Consider the following 9,195-nt stretch of genomic DNA (forward strand, 5'->3'; position numbering starts at 1 on the left):
GAGGGTGTAAATCCTTACGGGAGTAGAAAGCCTCATCTTTCTCCCGCGGAGCAGCTGGTAGTTTCGAACCGCTGACCTTAAGGTTCACAGCCCGATCAAATATATATAATAAAACATATATTAAATGTTTCATTATATACATATATAAGAAGATTGACTTCTGTTTGTGGCTACAGCTGCCAAAAACCAGGTAGGGTATGCTCTGGTGAGAAGGGAGGGGGAATCTCACAAAGTAAGAGCTCATAGAACAACTCCAGAGCTCCGGATCTACCATAAGATCCAGGATGTCAGTTTCCCACACTCGCAAGTAAAAATATTATGATATAAGGAAAATACGGTGACTTAGGAATCTGGAGACTGGACTCCCTTGGCAACTACCCCACCCTGGAGAGTTTGGAGGGCGGTGCTAAAGCCAGCCCAGCTCAGAAAGCAGCACTTTCAGCACAAGAAAGAAAGAAAGAGATGCAGGTAACTACATATTTCTCCATCTCTCTCTTTCTGTTTCCAACTTCATTTCTCAGCCCAGACATCAGGCGGGACAGTTTTATGCTTACACAGAAAGAGGAAGTTTGGCGGAAATTTATGATGTCACTCACAGACCCAAAAACACCCCAGCTGAACCTCTCGCAGCAGTGCAGCTCAGAATAGGTTCTGACAGAAAACAACCTCTGCAGGGTTCTGAAGCAGTGGGTTTGAGCATGGGTGGGGCACCTTACCTTTCTCCGGGGTAGCAGCTTGGAATTTCCAGCTATTTTCCCTGCAATCCATAGCCACTGTGCTGCCCGAGCTCCCTGCTCAGGAAAAATTCAAAGTATCTGTAAATCCCCAGCATAACTGTACTCAACCATCCTGAGAGTTGCGCTGAGCACACACAGATAACTAACTGACCTTCAGAGACAAAAATAGTGGATGATGTTTCTCCCATTAACTCCCCAATAAGCACACCAATAAGGTAGTGACTAGAGGAGGGGCCTGATAGAGTGGTGACCCCTCCCCCCTGCTGGAGGCTTCTAATTGTACACACACTGACAGTGTAGCACGGGAAAGTCGACCACAGCTTCATTTCTGCTCCAAAGTGGTGATCTTTGTCTATGCATTTATATTACTTCTGTTTTTGCTCCTTTTGATCACACATCTTTTTTGGAGGTGGGAGCTTTTTATCCCTACGTTACCTAAGAAGAGGCAGCAATTGTGGCCATATAGCCAAGTGATAAGCATACACCATAATATTCCACTACTGAGACAAGACCCAACAATACTCACTAAGCATTACATGCTGTAAGGGAAGCCTATCTACAGATCATATTCACCAGAAGACACCCAGTAATCAAACAACTAATGTTCAAGTGTTCATTTAAACTTAATAATAATAATAATAAAATAAAAATCATGATGAATAAGAAGTAACAAACCTTATGGAAACACGACCAAAAACAAAAAAAGTAGCTGATGCAAATGACCTGGATACAGACAAAGGCTTTATAGAGGAGGAAGAGTGGGTTCTGGATATGCCTGAGAGGGAATGCAGAAGAATGATATGGAAACAGGTTAAAATGCTCTGAAAAGGGGTGGAGGAAAACAAGGAAGAAGTAAGGAAAGTATTACAGGAGGAATCAAATAAGATTGACACAGCATTGTAAACAATTCAAAACCTGCAAAAATATGTCCAGATGATCAATAATAAGATATCAGAAATAGATAATACATTGAAAGGGGAAAGGAGCAGTTTAGAAGAGATGGAAGCCAAAACTAGCGAGCTAGAAGACAAATCTATTAATACTGCCAATATAGAAGAGCAAGCAGCTAAAATGATAAAAACAATCTGAAGAGAATCTAAGATTTATGCTGAATAACATGAAGAGGAATAATGTAAGAATTATTTGAATTCTGGAACAAGAGGAATCAGAGAAATCCACAAAGGAGATAGTTGAAGAGCTTCTGGAAGAAAATTTCCCTAACATCTTGAAAGATGAGAAGATAAACATTCAAGAAGCCAAATGTAACCCAGGAAGGATAGACCCCAAAAGAATGTAACCAAGACATATAATAATCAAGTTCTCCAAAATCAAAGACAAGGAAAGAATACTAAAAGTGGCCAGGGAGAAGAGAAATATAACTTATAAAGGCAAGCAAATTAGATAAAACTCTGATTAGTCAGATCAAACAATGCAGTTAAGAAGGCAATGGGGAGACACTTACAAAGCCCAACAAGAAAAAAACTGTCAACCAAGAATCATCTATCCAGCAAAACTATCACTTAAATAAGATGGAGCGATCAAAAATTTCAGGATAAACAGAATCTGAAAGATTTTATCAAAACAAACCCAGCACTTGAAAACATCCTAAAGTGAGTTCTTTCAACTGAAAACCAACAAGAACAGACAACAAACAGAGATTGACAGTTGCAAAAACAACACCTGGCGCTCAGTCAACAGATAGCAGAGTTCAGAACAGAACAAGACTACAACAACAAAATCAAAGGAGCTAGGAGCTCAACTAAAGACCAAAAATATATCAATGTCAAAGAATGAACAAATGTAGCAATAAAGACACAGGTGGTGAGGATGCCAGGTAAAGTGCAGGGTACCAATGGATTTTCTAAAATGCAGAGAAAAGTTGGTAGACTACAAGGTAACCCCAAAGAAAGCTAATACTTCACAACGTATCATAAAAATGATTTCCCAAGAAGACAAATGAACATGGAAACTAAGAAGAAATCAACAAGAAATAGCACAAAAATCACAAACCCAACACAGAAGGAATGAAGAACAAAAGAACAAACAGCACCACCACAAAAGTAACATAAGGACAGCAATCAATTCATACCTATCAATGATTACATTGAATGTCAATGTATTGAATGCACCAGTGAAGAGACAAAGAGTGGCAGAATGGATAAGAAAACAAGACCCATCAATATGCTGCCTGCAAGAGACACATCTTACACATAAAGACAAAAACAGACTAAAAGTTAAAGGATGGAAAAAAAGTTACCAAGCTAACTACAATAACAAACAAGCATGAAAGGCAATTCTAATTTCCAAAAAAGTAAACTTTAAGATAAAAGCCAGCATAAAAGACAAAGACGGACACTACCTCATGATCAAAGGATCAATTGAACAAGATGACATAACCATAATAAATATATACACTCCAAATGAAAGAGCACTAAGATACATAAAGCAAACCATACTGGAGTTGAAGAAAGAAATTGATAAATCTATAAAAGGGACAGAACAACCAGAAAAGAAATTCAACAAAGGTACAGAGGAACTAAACAAAACAATCAACCAATTTGACCTCATAAATGTATACAGAGCATTCAATCCAACAACAACACAACACATATTCTTCTCCAGTGTGCATGGAACATTTTTCAGAATTGACCATGTGTTAGGTCACAAAGTAAGCCTACATGAATTCACAAGCATTGAAATTCTACAGAGCATCTTCTCAGACCACAACGCTATAAAACTAGAAATCAAAAATAAGAAGACCATGGCAATAAAGTCGAATACATGGAAACTGAACAACACCTTGCTGAAAAGCAACTGAGTTAAAGAAATAATTAAATGTGAATTCACATAGTTCCTTATAAACAAACAAGAATGGAAACACAACATACCAAAATCTTTGGGACATGGCAAAAGCCATATGAGAGGACAATTTATTGTGATAAATGCACACATCCCAAAGTAGAAAGAACCAAAATCAACACAATAACACATCATCTTCAAAAATTAGGAGCAGATCAGCAGAAGGAACCTGCAGTCACCAAAAGAAAGGAAATAATAAAGATAAGAGCAGAAATAAACGAGATGGAAAACTGAAAAACTATAGAAAGAATCAACAGGACAAGAAGCTGGTTCTTTGACAGGTTTGACAAACAAACCCTTGGCAAAACGAACTAAAACTAACTAACAAAACTAACTAAAGAAAAGAGGGAGAGGACAAAAATAAATTGCATTAGAAACCACAATGGTGAAGTCACAAAAGAACAAAATGAAATTGAAAGGATAATAACAGAACACTATGAAGAGCTGTACTCCAACAAATTCGTAAACTTAGATGAGATGAATATATTTCTAGAAAAACATAACCTACCTAAATTTACTCAAAATGAAGTAGAAAACTTGAACAAACCCATAACAAAAGTAGAAATTGATCAGGCCATCGAAAAAACTTTCAACCAACAAAAGCCCAGGCCCAGATGGCTTCACGCTTGAGTTCTACCAAACATCCAGAGAATTAGCACCAATTCTACTCAAATTATTCCAGAACATAGAAGGAGAGGGAAAACTCCCTAATACTTTTTATGAAGCAAACATAATCGCATACCAACACCAGGGAAGGACATCACTAGAAAAGTAAACTATAGATCAATATCCCTCATGAACATTGACACAAAAATTCTCAAGACTCCTAGCCAACAGAATCCAACAGCACATCAAAAAAATAATACAGCATGAGAAAGTGGGTTTCATAAAAGGATGCAAGGATGGTTCAACATCAGAAAAACAATCAACATAATCCATCATATAAATAAGAAAAAGGAAAGGAACCAAATGATCAAATTGATTGATGCAGAAGAGGCATTTGACAAAATCCAATATCCATTCCTGATAAAAAACACTCAACAAAGTAGGAATTGAAGGGAAATTCCTTAACATAATCAAGTGCATATATACAAAACCAAGAGCCTACATCACTCTCAATGGAGAGAAACTGAAAGCCTTTCCCCTTGAGAACAGGAACCAGACAAGGATGCCCTTCATCAACACTCTTATTCAATATTGTGCTGGAAGTATTAGACAGAGCTATACAACATGATAGAGAAATTAAAGGCATCCAAATTGACAAAGAGGACGTAAAACTCTCCTTACTTGCAGACGATAAGACCCTATACATAGAAAACTCCAAAGACTTGGTAAAAAAATTTACTAGACCTCATCAAAAGATTCAGCAAAGTGACAGGGTATAAGATGAACATGCAAAAATCAGTTGGATTTCTCTTTAGAAACAGCAATAGCGATGAAAAGGACAGTAGGAAAGCAGTACCATTTACAACAGCTGCACAAAGGATGAAATATTTAGGAATAAACATAACCAGAGAAACAAAAGACTTACACAAAGAAAATTACAAAACACTACTACAAGAAACCAAAATAGACTTACAGAAGTGGAGGAATGTACCATGTTCCTGGATAGGAAGACTCAACATCATGAAAATGTTAATATTCATGAAAGCAATTTACACATACAATGCAATCCCAATCCAGATTCCAATAACATTCTTCAAATAGATGGAAAAGACAATTACTAAATTTATATGGAAAGGAAAAAGACCCAGGATAATCAATGTACTGCTTAAAAGGAAAAACAAGGTTGGAGTTCTCTCAACCCTGATTTCAAACTTTACTACATGGCTAGAATGGTCAAAGCAGCCTGGTACTGGTACAATGAAAAATACATTGATCAATGGGACAGAATTAAGAATCCAGAAATTAAACCAACCACATACAGTCAAATGATTTTCCACAAGGTTCCTAGGCATATTACATGGAGAAGACAGTGTCCCTTTAACAAATGGTGCTGGCAGAACTGGAGAGTGATATGTAAAAACTGAAAGCAGACCTTTGCCTCATGCACTATACAAAAAGGAACTCAGCAAGGATTAAATATCTAAATGTGAATCCCAAAATTATGAAGGTCATCAATGAAAAAATAGGGACAAATGTGAGGGTGCTAATTCAGGGCATATACAGACTACCACATATTTTGAAAAGTACACAAACCAAAATGGACAAAATAGATGAGTGGGGAATATTAAAAATTAAAAACTTATATGCATAAAAAGACTTCACCAAAAGAGTAAAAAGGGACCCCAGAGATTGGGAAAAAATCTTTTGCAACAACACATCAAATAAAGGACTAATTTCTAAAACATATAGGAAACTTCAACTCATCTACAAGAAAAGGACAATCCAATTAAAAAATGGGCACAGGACATGAACAGACACTTCAACAAGGAGGAGTTCCGTGCAGCCAACAAACATATGAAGAAATGTTCACGATCACTAACCATCAGAGAGATGCAAATCAAAATAACAATGAGATATCATCTCACACCAACAATAACAACAAAGATCAAAAAGGCAGAGGACAACAAATGCTGGCAAGGATGTGGAAAGTCTGGGACCCTCCTACATTGTTGGTGGGAATGGAAAATGGTCCAACCACTCTGGAAAGCAATATGGCGCTTCCTCAGAAGGTTGGAAATAGAAATACCATATGACCCAACAATTCCTCTACTTGGTTGAAGTGATCATTTATTTAATATGATTCTTCTTGCTATCATCTTTATAACTTCCATAAAACAACATTTCTGATGAGTTAAATAAGAAAATATGTGGGAAGTAGCTGACAGAATTATATGATTCAGTTGTGAGTGCTTGCTAACACTGCTAATTGTGATTACCAAAAATTGGAACTCTAAAGTGGAGGCTGTACAAATTTTTTGATCTTGCTAGGAGTCCTGGTGTGGCACTGTGGGTTAATTCACTTGACTTCAAAGTCATTTGAACTGCAAAGTTGGCAGTTAAAAGCTCACCAGCCACTCCTCAGAATCCCTATACAGGGTCGCTATGGGTCAGAATCAACTCGATGGAACCTAACAAACACAACAATGGTTAAAAAATGATGGTGCACTAATGGCTTAGTGAGTTATGAACTGGACTGTAACCACAAGGTCAGCAGTTCTAAACTACTAGTCACTCTGTGGAAGAAAGATGAGAATTTCTGCACCCATAAATATGTAAAACCACAGAAGCCCTACACAAGTTTGTTGTGAGTTGGAATCAACTCCAAGGCACTGAACCAACCCCAAAACCAAGTATAAAATGAAGACACTCAGAGGCAAGAATGGGGACACATAGAGCCATCACAAAATAAGAGACAAGATTGGATTGTGGCTTTTGGACACTGAGAACCCTGTTCTTGAACCTCATCAATACAAAGAAAGAAACCTGTGACATCAGAGATGTGGTAGAGGAGAGGAAGCAGCAGAATCAACATCCACAGCATGAATAAAATGCTGTGGGTCTCCTAGACTACAGAGCAAGTAAAGCTTGATGTTTTTGGACTGGAGATTTGCTTGTTAAGTGGGGTGTATTCAGGCACATAATCTGGACAGGTAGCTTAATAAACTGAAAGTACAGATGAACACCTTAAGGTAGAGTTTTAGAGTGGAATAGTCTGCCATTTGGTTATTTTTCAACAGTCCTAAAAGAGATTTGTAACATTGACTGAGAAAAACAGAGGCAGACCAAGAAGACGGCCAGAGAGAGGTTTGTTGGCAGGCATGGCTTGAAAGAAACTTTCCTGACCAAAGAACTGCTTCCTGAACATTTCTGATCCTAAAATGTAACCTGATAACTTCCTTAGTAAGAACTGTAATCATTAATTTAGTCTTTGAATTTTGTATTGCCATTGCATTGACTTCTCAAACACAGCTGAGAAGTAGAAAGTCCTATGGGAATGATTGCTTGTATCAATATTGGCAAGGAGGAAAGCGAGAAGGGGCGAGCCTGACATCACATATAGTACCTTGGTCTGATATGTAATTTAATATTCCTTCTTCTTTGTGAAGTAAGAAAAGGACAGGAAGCTGTCCCCCACACTCTTTGTATTGACACTCAATGATTTTATTCCAGGACTGTGAAAAATCAGGAGGCTTCAAAAAGTTCATGGATAAATGGAAATTAAAGCAAGAGGAATTGTTTCAAGGAGTATCACCCTACAAGGTGAGGTAGAAGCTTAAATGTCTGGTCTTTACATAGCCCTGACATAACTTTCCTTTCAGATAATCCTTTTGTATTTCTACAGATTCCTTCATTTTTGCTTCAGTTTCCTGCTAGTAAAGACTATGAAGTGTTGGTGTGTGTGCTGGAGTTGCAGAAAAGACAGGAGTAAGAAAGGTCACAGGTGAGAGGGTTGTAATCACCTTGACACAGAACTACTCAGCAGAGGCTTGATGGTTGCCCACCACACAGAATAAGGCATCTGGCTCAGTCTTTTATATCCTCCCTGTGTTCAACATACACAATTCTCTGGGGGCTGCCATATAAATCATTGTATAAAGCTGCCTCTGTATCTTCATCCTCCAGATAGCCATGCAGAGTCTCTTGTCCCTTCTCTGCCTTCTGGTAGCTCCCTTGGGTGATTGTCTCTAGGGATCCTGGGGTTAAATGGATTGAGTGTGTGTTGGGACAGACTCAGCATAACTTTTTTCCCCAGGTGTCCTGTCAGTGCTGATACTGCAGGAGTCAGGCCCAGAGCTCGTGAAGTCCTCAGAGACCATGTCACTCACATGTTCTATCTCTGGATTCTCCATTACAACAAGCAGTTAGTTACTGCTGGAACTGGATCCATCAGCTCTTAGGAAAAAGGTTGCAGTTGTTGTCTGACTTATGCTATGATGGAAGTAAATATTGCAACCCATCTCTAAAGAGTTGAATCTCCATCTCCCAAGAAAAATCCACAAACAGGTTTTCCCTGCATCTGAGCTCTCTGACCCCTGATGACACTGCTGTGTATTACTGTGCAAGAGACACAGTGAGGGGAAGTCAGTGTATTATGCACAAACTCCTCTGCAGAGAGTGAATTGGGCAAAAGGTGGCAATCAGGACCACCAGATAGAGGAGACATGAGCAGAGAGGCCAGAGAGGGTAAAAAGTAATCAGCTGGGGATTCTTTTTTCCTGTATTCTTTTGCCAGAGGATCTCCTTCCTCTGATGACACCAGAGTCATTCATAGTTTGCCTTGTTTTTCACCATCAAGGGGATAATTATGTCACTCCTTGATGCTCTTTCTTCCAGGCTTATTCTGTTAACATGGTTTTTCTAGCTCAGTTAAACAACATCTGTGATGTTATCCTAGTCCTAAATCCAGGAAGTAAGACCACATGGCACCATTATGGACAATTGTACTATGTTCATACAAAAGGACAGCCTTCCCCAAAGTGGCACACATGACATGAGGCTGAGGAAAACAGAGGCAGACTGTCAGGAGGAGTCTGGAACTCAGGAGCTGCTCAGCACTCACCAAACACAGTAGGGCATTGTTTCAAGTAAGAAAGTGACATCAATAAAGCTAAACGTTGTTTCTGAAGAGTTGAGAGCAGAGAAAGTCTGTTTC

The 9,195-nt window shown here is 38.5% G+C and overlaps 1 pseudogene; it reads left to right on the forward strand.

The window, feature by feature from the left end:
* LOC102820852 overlaps positions 1-8,661 on the forward strand; it is a 57,721-nt pseudogene extending 49,060 nt beyond the window's left edge.
* The last annotated feature ends 534 nt before the right edge of the window (positions 8,662-9,195 follow it).

This window comes from Chrysochloris asiatica, unplaced genomic scaffold, assembly GCF_000296735.1.
Source record: "Chrysochloris asiatica unplaced genomic scaffold, ChrAsi1.0 scaffold00260, whole genome shotgun sequence".
Classification (NCBI taxonomy): domain Eukaryota; kingdom Metazoa; phylum Chordata; class Mammalia; order Afrosoricida; family Chrysochloridae; genus Chrysochloris; species Chrysochloris asiatica.